Below are 16,738 nucleotides of genomic sequence, written 5' to 3' on the forward strand. Positions count from 1 at the left end.
GTGAAATAAAAACAGCAAGATCCCCTTTCATCTGCAAGGTTGTTGTATATAAATATATATTTATATATAACACACACACACATTCATGGCAGGGCATGTTGTTGATATGTATCGGTATCTAGTATCAGCACGGAGCATTTCGGTCAGATTTAGGACCGTCAGATGCTCCTTCAATTCTGTTCCAACAATGTATTAACCAGAACTTCAGATGAGTGTTCTGTGCCAGTGTAAATATTTTTAAAATTTCTTCCAAGGAGAGTAGGAATTTTATCATCTGTGCTGAATTACCCTTGTGCTGGGAAGCTGCGAGCACTAGGAACTAGGTTGAGACTGCTCGGGCTCAGATCATTAAGGACACATGGCAACTGGAGAGGACTCTGGCCCAAGGGGCGCTGCCATTGTTTTCCCCCTGCTGTTCAAGAATCTACTTTTTTTTCTCCTCCATTCTTTCCCAAGATCTTTTAGTGTATGTGGGTTTGAATTGTGAAAGTACATTTCTGTATCATTGACAAAAGTGGGGCGAGAATACAAAAGGATTCCAGGCTTTACTGGTTCTGTGTTGCAGCGGCCTTTCTTGAAAAGTTTTGTTTTTATTCCAGAATTGTAATACAGGGTATCTGAAAATTTGACTTTGCCCTTCTCTGATCATTAGAAGATCCTGCAGTCTGCTATGAATGGTATGAGCTATTTTCTTAGTGTATTAGCTTTAAAAAGGGCAAAATTACTTGAGGCTGATAGTTGAGTTTTTTAGCTGCTGAATTAACATTTTGAGAATAAAATCCAACAATTTTTGAGTATATTTAATGGTATGTGGTAACTAAAATGTCATAATTATATATATCATTGCTTCTTCGAGACAATCATTTCAACATATTTTTCGCTTCACTCTTAGAATTCAGTAGATAATTCCAAAAAAATCTAGATTATTCAAAAAAGATCTCTCCGCTTTGTAAAATTGTTCCTCAAAATTTTTAGAAACATCTGAAGAAAACATCTTTCGACAGTCAGTGCAGCCTATAACCTGGAGAATGTCCAATAGTTTCAAAATCTTCAAAACTTGATGGTGAAACTGAGTTACTAGCAGTGCACCAAATATTTCTGTTGCTAATATATGATTGCTGTTTACTGTGAGCAGTTCAGGGCACCACACCTTAGGAAGGAGCCTTGGAGGGAGTGTAGCATAGGTTTACCAAAATTACTCCAAGGGTTAAATTACGAGGAGAGATTACACAAATTACATAGAAAATGGGTGCAGGAGTAGGCCATTTGGCCCTTCGAGCCTGCACCACCATTCAATAAGATCATGGCTGATCATTCCCTCGGTACCCCTTTCCTGCTTTCTCTCCATATCCCTTGATCCCTTTAGCCATAAGGGCCATATCTAACTCCCTCGTGAATATATCCAATGAACTGGCATCAATAACTCTGCGGTAGGGAATTCCACAGATTAACAACTCTGAGTGAAGACATTTTTCCTCATCTCAGTCCTAAATGGCCTACCCCTTATCCTAAGACTGTGTCCCCTGGTTCTGGACTTCCCCATCATCGGGAACATTCTTCCCACATTTAACCTGTCCAGTCCCATCAGGGAATTAGGGTTATATTCCCTAGAATTTAGAAGGGGTGATTTGATTTAAGTTTTCAAGATATTAAAGGGAATAGATAAGGTAGATAGAAACTAATTTCCGCTGGTTCAGGAGTCTCGGACTGAGGGCATAGTTTAAAAATCAGAGCCAGACCTTTCGGGTAAAATTAGGAAGTATTTCTACACACAAAGGGTGGTAGAAGTTTGGAAAACTCTTCTGCAAATAGCAATTGATGCTGGATCAATTGTTAATTTTAAATCTGAGATTGATAGATTTTTGTTAACCAAAGCTATTGAGGGATATGGGCCAAAGACGGGTGTATGGAGTTAGGTCGCAGATCAACCAAGATCTCATTGAATGGCAGAATAGGCTCGAGGGACTAAATGGCCTACTCCTGTTATGTTTATATTATGAAGGAACCTACTGCCATAAAATATTTTAGCAAATAGAAGGTGGCAGCTACAAGTGTGCACATGATTTCATTGGGTATCAGACAAATGTAACATCTGTATTGTCAGCTCATCAAGTTATCATCTTTGTAGGATAAGTTTACAAGCTAGCAGGTAGGGAAAACTGACTTGCCTACTCTCGTTACACCTATCCATCTTTTGTCTGCCATATCTTCCTTTGGCCACTTTAAAGGAACCATATAGTGAAATCTTGACTTTAATAAAAGGACTGCTTGTGCTCAAGCACAGCATGCATGATCTGCCATGATCTCATTGAATGGTGGTGCAGGCTCGAAGGGCCGAATGGCCTACTCCTGCACCTATTTTCTATGTTTCTATGATTTGTTTCAAGGCCAATGCTATTCAGTATTTAGCCACTAGAAGGTGCACATTAGCTGGCTGAACTGACTCACTTCCAATGTCCTTTTGCCCTCTGTTCCCTGCCGCACCCCTTCCTACAAGGGAATGCCTAAGATCAGCACATTTCTGATAACACAGCTGAAATAAGGTATTCACCATGTGAAGACCTAAAGCATGAAATGGCATTTACCATTCTTGGGTCAAGGATGAGTTGCCCATTTTATTTAGAGAAAGCAGCAGGAGTGCTATTCCCTTTCAAAATAATGTTTGTTTCATAAAAGGTCTGCTGTAGGAAACTTTGGGGGGTGGGGAGAAATAGACATTTAACATTAATATCGTAACAGAGGAGAGGTGATCACCATGCAAACATTAGAATAATTGCATTGAAACCAGATGATACAATTATATAGACAATACAGCAACAAAAATGAGCTAAGTTGCTTTTCGATTTCAAGATTTTTGCCTTTTATGTATACATTATGGTTTTAATTACCCGTAGGCTGTAATTTACAGTTTTAGAGTACGAGGTGAACTGGAGTAGCATGCCTCAGGGCTACATCTACCCTTTTACAGTAAAATTATTACTGGGTAGGTTGCAAGATGCTACAGTCACATCAGAAGACATAACAGCCACACAAGACGCTACTAGTAGGTTAATCTAATCTGATTCATCTGCAAGTAGAAGCAAGCAATACTGGTGAGGTATTAAACATCACGATATGTGGAGACAGTTTGCAAGAGTTAACCAAACGAGTTGAACCAGTTTCTCAAGGTTTTAACAAAACAGATTATCTGGTCGTTATCACATTGCTGCTCGTGGGAGCTTGCTTTTGCGCAAATTGGCTGCCGTGTTTTCTACATTACTATAGTGACTACACTCCAAAAGTAGTTAATTGGCTGTAAAGCGCTTTGGGAAGTCCGGTGGTCGAGAAAGGCACTATATAAATCCAAGTCTTTCTTTAACCTTGAGATGAAAGGCTTCTCAGAAAGAAGTATGCAATCTTGTTCTTCCGCAAACACACAACAGTCTTTACAGGAATTACAGAAGCACTACTTTAAGGGGTTTGGTATATCCCTATGCCTCATGGGCAGCTGACTGAACTGTTCAAAACCTGTTTTGTTGTTCTAATAATTCTTTTGACAAATTGCCCTTGAAATTCAGCCTGTCAAGCAGAGGTGATTGGCTGAACATCATTATTTATAACCTTTACATCATTATTTATAACCTTTAAACACGCAGACATGAAGATGATCACAAGTGATGTTGACGAGGACAGTAAATATACAGCACCTAGGTTGGACATTTCAAAATGCTCAATTCCCACCCTGGTTCAAGGTAACCTTACTGCATTGATTCCTAATCAAATTCTTCTTTCTGAGGCTGAGACAACACCAACTTCCATGTTGCTGTGCCTTGGAACATTTTACTGCTTCCATTTTGGGAAAAAAAATGAATTCCTTCCCAATGCTTCTCACTTCCATTTATATTCCTTCCCGCTGCTTCACTCCCATTTACATCCTTTCCCCTCCACAGTACTGTTGCCTCCTGTTTACATTGCTTGTATTGGCCCTGTCCATCAAGACAATGGCTAAAATCAGAAACTGGTGATACAAGACCCACAGCAGAGCCAGGCATTGAAACTTGGCCACGATGATCAGGATCATCTGCGGAGTTGTTATCTCAGACGCTCCCAGAAAACATTCACGCTTTAGGGGTTGGGAATGTCCATTTCTGTTGGGTTTTACACAAAGCTATTTTGAAAGGGAGGGCAGTCTTAAATGTAAACTCTTTTGCCTAATCTCCTTGACAGGTCGTGAACTTCCTGTGGGACAGAAACAAGAGAAGACCAACCTACATGTTGGGACAAAAACAAAATAATGTGGATGCAGGAAATCTGAAATAAAAACAGAAAATGACGAAAATGCCCAGCAGGTCAACCAACATCTGTGGTGAGAGAAACAGGTAATGTTTCAGGTCGATGATGTGTTGGAAGTCAATTGGTGAGGTCTGCTGAAAGGGAGAGGCAAGCAGGTACCATAAGAAGAGAATTACAGGTTCCGTGCACGCCTTGGCCTGATTCAATGTTAAGGTGGACCAAAACCAAGGGTAAATAGCCCGCTACCAAGGACTGAGACCTCATTTATTAATGTTCTCAAATGTTTTCAAATCCCTCCATGGATTTGCCCCTCCCTATCCCTGTAATCTCCTCCAGCCCCACAACCTTCCGAGATCTCTGCGCTCTTTGAGCATCCTTCATTTTAATCGCTCACCCATTGATGGCCGTGCCTTCAGCTGCTAAGGTCCTAAGCTCTGAAATTCCCTCCCTAAACCTCTCTTCTCCTCCCGCTCCTCCTTTAAGATGTTCCTTAAAACCTACCTCTTTGACCAACCTTTTGCTCATCTACCCTAATATCTCCTTACGTGGCTCTATGTCAAATTTTGTTTTCCAACATCCCTGTGAAGCGCGCGGGACATTTTACTATGTTAAAGGTGCTATATAAATACAAGTGGTTGTTAAAGTGAGATATTGTTATAGCTGTTACTCAGTACATGCACTCTGTCTGTCTGTATCTGGCCTTACTAAAATGTGAATCAATTCACTTGCTGAAAGATTGGAGTAGTGCTCATTCGACACGTGCAAAGAAGATAATATCCAGTTCAGACCACACGGGAGTCCTATTGTTACAACATTGGGTTGCTCTATTGTACAATTAGATATTGGGCAGTACAGCTGAACTTGTAAATGTAAGAAATGCAGCCTCTGTTACAGCAGTGCATAGCACCTCCAAATCCAAGAGAATATCTAAGGTAGACCCCAAATTTGTAACAGTTTCCAAGAAAGAAAGTTTGTTCTGACTGCCGTTGGATATTTCTATATTTAGGTGACTGCAGATGTGTATGCTGTTGGCTACAGTTTTATAATGTAAAATTACCTTTTGTGTTTGCTTTACAATGATTCCAGACAAAGTGCAACCTACATGCATTATCCCCTCACTCACAACCACCACCATGCAATTACAGAAACAAAATCAAAGGGAAAAAATGGCCAATTAAGAAAAAAACTGGGAAATTCTTTTCTGACATTCAAAGACAATCTAAGCAAAATCTAAGCATCTAATTATTCATATCAATAATTGAAGCTACCCTTTGCCTACCTTCAATTGCTCGACACCATCCAGGACAAAGCAGCCCACTTGATTGGCACCCCATCCACCACCGGCGGACCTTGGCTGCAGCCTGTACCATTTATAAGATGCACAGCAGCAACGCGCCACGGTTTCTTTGGCAGCACCTCCCAAACCCTCAACCTCCACCACCGAGAAGGACAAGGGCAGCAAGCGCATGGGAGCACCATCACCTGCAAGTTCCCCTCCAAATTACACACCATCCTATCTTGGAAATATATCACAGTTCCTTCATTGTCGCCGGGAGTTCTGAAGCAGTACAAGAAGGCGGGTCACCGCCACCTTCTCAAGGGCGGGATGGGCAATAAATGCTGACCTTGCCAGTGACGCCCACATCCCGGAACAAATTTTTTAAAAACTTGACATGTTCTTGCCTCTCAGGAACTCATCCAGGTCCTTTTTGAAGGGTTGCAAGGAAGCCATACTTAGTGCATATTTTGATAGTCTATTCCCTGTGAAAAGAAACACTCCTTGTCTTCTAACCTAATTTTACATTTTTGTGTTTTACACGGATGCTCACTAATTCTCCCTTGGCTATCGAGCTCAAATAAACTATCAGCGGAACACATAATGTACTCGCATCATCATTTTAACAAACCTCAACCATATCAATTTGAAGTCTACATTTCTCCAATGAAGGCTAACCTAAAGGAAGGAGAGCTCCAAGTATCATTCTGGTGACCCTCCTCTGGCCATCCCCCTTCATCATCATCATAGGCAGTCCCTCGAAATCAAGGAAGACTTGCTTCCACTCTCAAAGTGAGTTCTTAGGTGACTGAATCAGCTAGTTGTCGCTAGAGTCCTCCTCAACCATCTTCTCCTGTGGCTGAGGAGCTCCTCCCGGAGTCACAGTGTGGATTTTGTCCCCTACGGGGCAGAACAGACATGATTTTTGCAGCGCGACAGCTGCAGAAAAATGCAGGGAACAGCGCCAGCTCTTATACATGGCCTTCTTCGACCTTACAAAGGCCTTTGACACTGTCAACCGCGAGGATCTTTGGAGCGTCCTCCTCCATTTCGGATGCCCCCAAAAGTTTGTCAACATCCTCCACCTACTCCACGATGACATGCAGGTTGTGATCCTTACCAACAGACCCAATCCACATCTGGACCGGGGTCAAACATGGCTGCGTCATCGCCCCAACACTCTTCTCAATCTTCCTCGCTGCCATGCTCCACCTCACAGTCAACAAGCTCCCCGCTGGAGTGGAACTAAACTACAGAACCAGTGGGAACCTGTTCAACCTTCGCCGTCTCCAGGCCAGGTCTAAGACCACCCCAATCTCTGTCGTCGAGCTACAGTACGCGGACGACGCCTGCGTCTGCGCACATATAGAGGCTGAACTCCAGGACATAGTAGACATATTTACTGAGGTGTACAAAAGCATAGGCCTTACGCTAAACATCCGTAAGACAAAGGTCCAACATCAACCCGTCCTCGCCGCACACCACTGCCCTCAGTCATCAAGATCCATGGCATGGCCCTGGACAAAGCAGCCCATTTCCCATACCTCTTATCAACAAGAGCAGACATTGATGACGAGATTCAACACTGCCTCCAGTGCAGCCTTTGGCTGCCTGAGGAAAAGAGTGTTCGAAGATCAGGCCCTCATATCTGCCACTAAGTTCATGGTCTACAGGGCTGTTGTAATATCCTGCCTCCTGTATGGCTCAGAGACATGGACCACGTACAGTAAACACCTCAAGTCACTGGAGAAATAACACCAGCGATGTCTCCGCAAGATCCTACAAATCCCCTGGGAGGACAGACGCATCAACATTAACGTCCTCAACCAAGCCAACATCCCCAGCATTGAAGCACTGACCACACTTGATCAGCTCCGTTGGGCCACATTGCCCGCATGCAAGACATGAGACTCCCAAAGCAAGCGCTCTACTCGGAACCCCTTCACGGCAAATTAGCCAAAGGTGGGCAGAAGAAACGTTACAAGGACACCCTCAAAGCCTCCCTGATAAAGTGCAATATCCCCACCGACACCTGGGAGTCCCTGACCAAAGACTGCCCTGAGTGGAGGAAGTGCATCCGGGAGGGCGCTGAGCACCTCGAGTCTCATTGCCGAGAGCATGCAGAAATCAAGCGCAGGCAGCGGAAAGAGTGTGCGGCAAATCTGTCCCACCCTTCCTTACCCTCAATGACTATCTGTCCCACCTGTGACAGGGACTGTGGCTCTCGTAATGGACTGTTCAGCCACCTAAGGACTCATTTTAAGTGTGGAAGCAAGTCTTCCTCAATTCCGAGGGACTGCCTATGATGAACAGTCCAATACGGGAATTACAGTCTCTGTGTCACAGGTGGGACAGTCATTGAGGGAAAGGGTGGGTGGGGAGTCTGGTTTGCCGCACACTCCTTCCACTGCCTGCGCTTGTTTTCTGCATGCTCTTGAGGTACTCAGCGCCCTCCCAGATGCTCTTCCTCCACTTAGGGCGGTCTTTGGCCCAAGGCCTCCATCCACAATCGTACTGGTTTGCAATCATTATTCTCCATGTAATCTCCTGAGTTTTACAGCCACTGTCTTGAAAGTTGCTTTGATGCCATCCGTCTGGCATCAGCAGCAGCTGTAACAAGAAACCACAGGCATTAACAGCTTGAGTCTATGCCAATGAAGCACTAAAAGCAATAATTTGGGAGCGGTTCCTACTTGGCTTCCAGGCGCATGTGTTTGGATCACGAATTAAACATTAATGGGGAATAATTGGCCAATGATATGGTGCTCTGGGGTTTGCCTTCAATCTGGATAAATGACGTGCCAATGATCAATCATTTCAACCACTGGCCTTTGAGGGGCGCTACCTCTTAACTGCAGAGTGAAGTCCACCATCATATAGGTATAGAGTACAAAAGTGTGGAAATTATGATGAACCTGTATAAAACACTGGTTTGGCCCCAACTGGAGTACAGTTCTGGTCACCACACTTTAGGAAGGATGTGAAGGACTTAGAGATGCTGCAGAAAAGATTTACGAGAATAATTCTAGGAACGAGGGACTTCAGTTACATGGATAGACTGGAGAAGCTGGGGTTGTTCTCCTTGGAGCAGAGACGATGGAGAGCAGATTTGATAGAGGTGTTCAAAATCATGAGGGGTCTGGACAAAGTAGTTAGAGGGAAACTGTTCCCATTGGCGGAAGGGTCGAGAACTGGAGGACACAGATTTAAGGTGATTGGCAAAAGAACCAAAGGCGACGTAAGAAAAAACTTTTTTACGCAGCAAGTTGTTAAGATCTGGAATGCGCTGTCTGAGAGGGTGGAGGAGGCAGACTCAATTTTATCTTTCAAAAGGAAGTTGGATAAGTATCTGAAGGAAAAAAATTTGCTGGGCGACGGAGTGGGACTAGCTGAGAATCAACACGGGCTCAATGGCCTTCATCCGTGCTGTAACCATTCTATGATTCTACGATTCTATATCAGTGTCTAATCTTTTTCGGAGGAGGGAAAGAGGGGTCAGTAAAGTAGGAAAAGTATCTGAAGGAACTGGGTCTCTGTCCCAATTTTTTTCCCCCTCAGCAAAACATGCTAAGTTTGAAATGCGGTTCACCTGACTCTTACATCTCCCCCTTTATAAGCAATTCTTACTGCAGCCCTAAATGTTACAGCCATATCGTGTACAATTGTAAGCAAAATATGAAATAAATGATTCATACAGATATGACTGTTTCATTCACTACCTGGCTTTCCTTCACATCTCGTACTGGCAGCGACTGTGGGTCTGGAGCAGTAGCACCACTTGGTGTGAAAACAAAAATAGACATTTTTTAAGCTGCAGTTTCTTTATCCTAAACGGTGAGGCTTTTTGACGTGGTTGGTTTTACTTTGCACGAAAATAGAATGTGTTAAAGACACATCAGTCAACAACTGGATCACATTGGTGAATCATTAACAGTTAGGTTATCAATGGTGATTCATAATTGACATGATGTAGCTAATTAAATGAGCAGTATGGGGCACATGTATTGTAAATCCTTCATTTATAACATATTGATAATTTAAATTATACACTGGCAACCTTCATAAAAGCTGTTACTTTGAGAATCTGTGCAAGAAGGTGGAGTTGAGGTAGAAGATTAGCCATGATCTTATTGAATGCCGGAGCAGGCTTGAAGGCCAAAAGGCCTACTCCTGCTCCTATTTCTTATGTTCTTAATTGATCCATGAGAATGGAAGATTAACCATCTACTGAACACTTACAAAATACTCTCGTATTTCTGTTGTTTAAAGTTGAGGAAGGATTCACATCCAGGTGCCCCTGGGCACCGATTTATTCAACAACGTTATTATTCTCAGAATTAGCAGGATCAAATACAATTACAATACTCAAAAAAACCCACCATCATACAGCCTGTTTATTTTTGATCCAGTAGTGGCCGCAGGATCTTTCACGTCCACTCCGAGAGATGGAATTACCCGACTTCCTGAATCAAAATAAAATCTTATTCAAATCTGCCCCACGCGGGTCTTTCCATTAGTGAAAGTATGCGGCATGTTAACTTCTCACCTTTTGATTCTGGCCTCAATATTTTTCAGAAGGCTAAATGGTTGCAAGTCCAAGATGCTTGTAAGAAAGGTACAGCAATAATCATGGATGATTTTAATCTTCATATTGATTGGACAAATCAAATTGGCAATGGTAACCTTGAGGAAGAGTTCATAGAGTGTATGCGGGATGGTTTCTTGGAACAATACATTGTGGAACCAACCAGGGAGCAAACTATTTTAGATTTGGTAATGTGTAATGAGTCTGGATTAATTAATGATCTTGTAGTGAAGGATCTTCTTAGGACGAGTGATCATAACATGGTAGAATTTCAAATTCAGTTTGAGGGTGAGAAAGCTAGGTCTCAAATTAGTGCCCTGAACTTAAATAAAGGTAAATACAAAGGTATGAAGGCAGAGTTAGTTAAAGTGGACTGGGAAAATATATTAAAGTGTAAAACTGTAGAAACACAGTGAGAAACATTTAAGGAGATATAACTCTCAGCAAAGATTTATTCCAGTGAGAAATAAAGTGCTAAGACAAGGATGAACAATCACTGGCTAACTAAGAAAGTAAAGGCTGGTACCAAATTGAAAACAAATTGAAAACAAAGGCATACAATGTTGCGAAGGACAGTGGAAGGCCAGAGGATTGGGAAATTTTTAGAAACCAGCAAAGGACAACTAAAAAAATGATAAAGACAGAGAAGATAGCATATGAGAGTAAAACTAGCAAGATATATAAAAACAGACAGTAAGATCTTCTACAGGTATATAAAAAGGAAACGAGTAGCTAAAGTTAACATTGGTCCCTTAGAGGATGAGACTGGAGAATTAATAATAGGAAACAGGGAAAAGGCAGAGACTTTGAACAAATATTTTGTATCGGTCTTCATGGTAGAGGACACTAAAAATACCCCAATAATTGATAATCAAGGAGCTATTGCCGGGGGCAGGGGGGGGGGACACTTAAAACAATCACTATCACTAGAGATAAAATACTAGGCAAACTAATGGGACAAGTCCCTTGGACCTGATGGCCTGCATCCTAGGGTCTAATAGAAGTGGCTGCAGAGGTAGTAGATACATTGGTTGTAATCTACCAAAATTCCCTGAATTCTGGAGAGGTCCCAGCAGACTGGAAAAACGCAAAAGGAACACCCCTATTTAAGAAAGGAGGGAGACAGAAAGCAGGAAACTATAGACCAGTTAACCTAATATCTATCATTGGGAAAATGCTGGAGTGCATCATTAAGGAAGTAGTAGCAGGACATTTAGAAAATCATAATGCAATCAAGCAGAGTCAGCATGGTTTTATGAAAGGGAAATCATGTGTGACAAATTTGCTGGAGTTCTTTGTTCTTTGAGGATGTAACGAGCAGAGTGGATAAAGAAGAACCAGTTGGTGTCGTATGTTTGGATTTTCAGAAAGCATTCGATAAGGTGCCACGCAAAAGGTTACTGCACAAGATAAAAGTTCACGGTGTTGGGGGTAATATATTAGCATGGATAGAGGATTGGCTAACTAACAGAAAACAGAGAGTCGGGATAAATGGGTCATTTTCAGGTTGGCAAACTGTAACTAGTGGGATGCCACAGGGATCAGTGCTGGGACTTCAACTATTTACAATTTATATTAATGACTTGGATGAAGGGACCAAGTGTAATGTAGCCAAACTTGCTGATGATACAAAGAAAGGTGGGAAAGCAAGTTGTGAGGAGGACGCAAAGAATCTACAAAGGGATATAGAGAGGCTAAGTGAGTGGGCAAAAAATTGGCAAATGGACTATAATGTGGAAAAATGTGAGGTTTTCCACAATGATAGGAGAAATAAAAAGGCAAATTATTTAAATGGGGAGCGATTACAAAATGCTGTAGTACAGAGGGATCTGGGGGTTCTTGTACATGAAACGCAAAAAGTTAGCATGCAGGTACAGCAAGTAATTAGGAAGGCAAATGGAATGCTGGCCTTTATTGCAAGGGGGATAGAATATAAAAGTAGGGAAGTCCTCCTCCAACTGTACAGGGCATTGGTGAGACCACACCTAGAGTACTGCGTGCATTTTTGGTCCCCTTATTTAAGGAAGGATATACTTGCATTGGAGGCAGTTCAGAGAAGGTTCACGAGGTTGATTCCCGAGATGAAGGGGTTGTCATATGAAGAAAGATTGAGGAGGTTGGGCCTGTTATGTTCTTACACTCTACTGCAAATCAACACGAGGCACATACTGGAGACATGGTCACTCTGTGACCTGTACCTTTATTCATAGGACCAAGGAGTGCTGACCCTGCGTGGGACCTCCCTTTATATACCTGGATGACCAGGTGAGGAGTGTCTCCCACAAGTTCACCCCCTATGGTTAAGGTGTGCATTTCTTCGGTGTATACAGTGTACAGTGTTATTACATAAAGGTTACAGTTACATGAAGGTTACATACATGACAGGGCCTATACTCCTTGGAATTTTGAAGAATGAGAGGTGATCTTATTGAAACATATAAGATTCTGAGGGGACTTGACAGAGTAGATGCAGAGAGGATGTTTCCACTTATGGGGGAATCTAGAACTGGGGGGCGTAGTTTCAGAATAAGAGGTCGCCCATTTAAAACGGAAATGAGGAGAAATTTCTTCTCTCTGAGGGTTGTGAATCTTTGGAATTCTCTACCCCAGAGAGCTGTGGAGGCTGGGTCTTTGAATGTATTTGAGGTGGAGATAGACAGATTTTTGTATGATAAGGGAGTTAAGGATTATGCGGAGCGGGCAGGGAAGTGGAGTTGAGGCCAAGATTAGATCAGCCATGATCTTATTGAATGTCGGAGCAAGCTCGAGGGGCCAAATGGCCTACTCCTGCTCCTATTTCTTATGTTCTTATGCAGCTCAGAGAGTTGCCACTGACACCGAATGGTCTCCCCTGACCAACATTCCTCCCTCAACCCCAAAAAATAGCTGGTCATTCACCATGAGGGAGGGGACAGAAGGAAAGCTTCCCCTGGGGTTACTATGTTGTTAGTAACATTTTAAATGTATTTCCTCTGGCCCCTATATGGTTAAATCATAATATACTTTCCCTCTGGTTGCTAAGCATTAACAAACAACATGGTAAATATATTTCCTCTAACTGCTCTGTGTTAGCAACGTAGGAAATATATGATCTCTGGTGGCTGCGCAAACAATATCATACATTCATTTCCTCTGGTCATTAATTTCTAATGAATTTCTAACAATTTATAATTTAAATTGAAACATGAAACAAGGGAAATCTTCACAAAAGCAATGTTGCTAAACAGAGACCAGAAGAATGCTTATCCAATGTTTTGTTTGAGTGGGACATTGCTATCGCTTTTTGCTATGTAACAGCACTCGCTTCAACAATAATTCACTGGATGTGAAGCATTTGGAAACGTTTTTGAAGAAGGTCGCTGTGTGAATTATTTGTGTTTGTCTAACAGCTTCACAGAAATTTCATTAAAAATAAAGGGCCAGCAGCCAGGAGATATTGGGAAGGTGACCAACTTGGTCAAAGAGATGAATTTAAAGTAGATCTTAAAGGAGGAGCGAGATGGAGAGATGGGATGGGTGGGTAGTGTTTGGAGAGGGAATTCCAGAGTGGGGCAGGTGGGATGGGCAAAAGGTCAGAGTGGGTGGAATGGAATGGGAGAGGGGTTGGTTTAAAAGTAACATAGGAACAGGAGTAGGCCATTTAGCCCCTCAAGCCTGTTCAGTCATTCAATGAGATCATGGCTGATCTGCGACCTAACTCCATATACCCACCTATGGCCCATATCTCTTAATACCTTTGGTTAACAAAAATCTATCAATCTCACTTATAAAATGAACAATTATTCTAGCATTAATTGCCATTTGCGAAAGAATTCCAAACTTCTACCAAGTGTTTCCTAATTTCCTATCTCCTGAAAGCTCTGGCACTAATTTTTAGACTATGCCCCCTAATCCTAAACTCCCCAACCAACGGAAATAGCTTCTCTCTACCTATCCTATCTGTTCCCCTTAATAGCTTGAAAACTTTGATCAAATCACTCTTTAACCTTCTAAATTCTAGGGAATACATCCCTAGTTTATGTCATCTCACCTCTTAATTTAACCCCTGAAGTCTGGGTATCATTCTGGTAAACCTACGCTGCACTCCTTCCAAGGCCAATATATCCTCCCTAAGGTGTGGTGCCCAGAATTGCTCACAGTTCTCCAGGTGTTGTCTAACCAGGGCTTTGTATAGCTGCAGCATAACTTCTACCCCCATATATTCTAGTCCTCTAGATATAAAGACCAGCATTCCATTAGCCTTTTTGATTATTTTCTGTACCGGTTCATTTAATGATCTATGTATCTGGACCACCAAGTTTCTTTGGATCTCCACTGCTTTTAGTTTTTCACCATTTAGAAAGTACCCTGTTCTATCCTTTTTAGGTCCAAAGTAGATGGCCTCACACTTACATTGAAATCCATTTGCAGCAGTTTTGCTCATTCACTTAATCTATTGCTATACCTTTATAATATGCTTTCATGTACACTGCCTACAATGCTGCCTATCTTTGTGTCATATGCAAATTTGGATATATGGCTTTCTATGAAATCATCTAAGTCGTTAATAAATATTGTGTATAGTTGAGGTCCCGATACTGATCCCTGCAGGACACCACTAGTCACATCCTGCCAATTAGAGTACCTGCCCATTATCCTTACTCTCTGTCTCCTGCCGCTCAGCCAATTTCCCAATAATTTGCCTTCAATTTCATGGGCTTCTACCTTAGTTAACAGTCTCTTATGAGGGACTTTATCAAATGCCTTCTGGAAGTCCATATAAATAACATCCATAGACATTCCCCTGTCCCCTATTGTAGTCACCTCCTTAAAAAAAAATTTCAATCAGGTTTGTCAGGCATGACCTACCTTTCACAAATCCAGATTTATTGAATTAACTTAATTTAAATTCCCCAGCTGCCGAGATTTGATCACATGTCTCTGGGCTATTAGTCCAGGGCTCTGGATGACGAGTCCAGCAACATAACATGCTATGCTACCGTATCCATGCTGACTGAACATGTTCCAGGTGTTCAGTCACCCCATCCTTAATTCTACCAATTTCCTGACAACAGATGTTAGGCTAACTGGTCACTAATTCCCTGGTTTCCCTTCTCTCGCCATTTTGGGAGGCCATTGAAAGATTTAAACACTAGGATGAGAAATGCAAGTATTAGTTGAATTCCTTCCCTTAGCTGTACACATTCCTGGCTACCTTCTGCAATCTATGGATTTCTCAGCTCACGGTACTGTGCGGTGATCTGAGACAACACATAACTCAGGTCAGCTCAAGGCAACTGTGACGACGCAGAACAGCTTCCAATTAACTCCAGTTTGCGCCATTTCTCAGCAGTTGGTGCTTTGACGTAGCCTTGGGATAACAGCCACACTGACCAACCAGCGTCTGAGAACAATCAGCCACTTTCCTGAGCAGACTGAGATATCGAGGTGCTCATGTGAGGGCTTTTCATGTCACTAGAGACTTTGGATTCGCAGGCATGCGACTCCCCCTCTGCAGTGTCCCCGCCAGACTGCTGACGGTCCTGCTCGTCTGATAGTTGAATAGCTTGAAAAGAGGGAGTTGTTGTCATGTTCTGGGTAGGAGAACAGTTATTCACGTTAATTATTGCGTGTGTTTTTAAACACCCAAGAAATTCTGATGGCCAGGAAAGGTGTCCTAGATCTGTATGTAGATTAAGGATAAACATACTACATTTGGTCTAGTAAGTAAGTCTAGCAGGAATGTCGCCCGACCCAGTATAAATTACCCTCTTTCATGTTGGCTTTGAACGATGCCTCTGCCTTTGGTTGGCAAGATTCTCTCCACTGTTTGCAAACTAGCTGTGTTTGTTGGGTGTTGCTAGGTGCGTCAGAACTCGCATTTGAGATCATCTCCCAATGATCGTGTCTTGGCCTGGTTGAGACTGGTGCTGCTCTGGTGTCTCAGGATTCGGTGTTTATCTCTGGTCCCTTTGGGTGGTCTTTCAAACTTGGGCTCCCTCTCTGTGCAGCCTCAGTCTCAAGGTCCTGTCGTTCTGGTTATCAGTTATGGGGTCCTATCACTTTTGTTTCTTCCGTCTAGGGGACCTATCTGCCTTGGTGTGGCCTCAGATTTAAGGTGTCCTTTTTTGGCCTCCCAGCTATTTCCATAGTCCACCTGCTGTTTTTACTCTCTCTGACAGAGATGTGTCCCAGATGGTATTTCTTTCAATTCTTGAAAAACTTACCCATGTCTCCTGCAAGTTTAAGCAACAACTGCCTCTTCTTACCTTCATTCTTAGTCCTTCTGCCTCTCTCAACATACATGGCCTCACCATCTTCTGACATTTCTCATCCCTACACACTTCTCTTCCAAAAGCTTGGCTTCCTCTTTCATGTAACACATTCCCTGTCCGCTCAGAGACAGCACTCTTCTGATAAACCCTAGAGACCCTCAGAGACTCAAGTGAAAGAGTGGGTGGAATTCTCTGAGAGACTCCTGGGAAAAATGATCAGAGACTCCCATGGAGAGACGTATAATCCCTTAAACAAAGAAAGAGAGATTACAACAACATTTATTTATATAGCGCCTTTAACGTAGTAAAACGTCCCAAGGCACATCATAGTAGTGTTATAAGACAAAACAA

This window comes from Pristiophorus japonicus, chromosome 16 (genome assembly GCF_044704955.1).
Source record: "Pristiophorus japonicus isolate sPriJap1 chromosome 16, sPriJap1.hap1, whole genome shotgun sequence".
Lineage (NCBI taxonomy): Eukaryota > Metazoa > Chordata > Chondrichthyes > Pristiophoridae > Pristiophorus > Pristiophorus japonicus.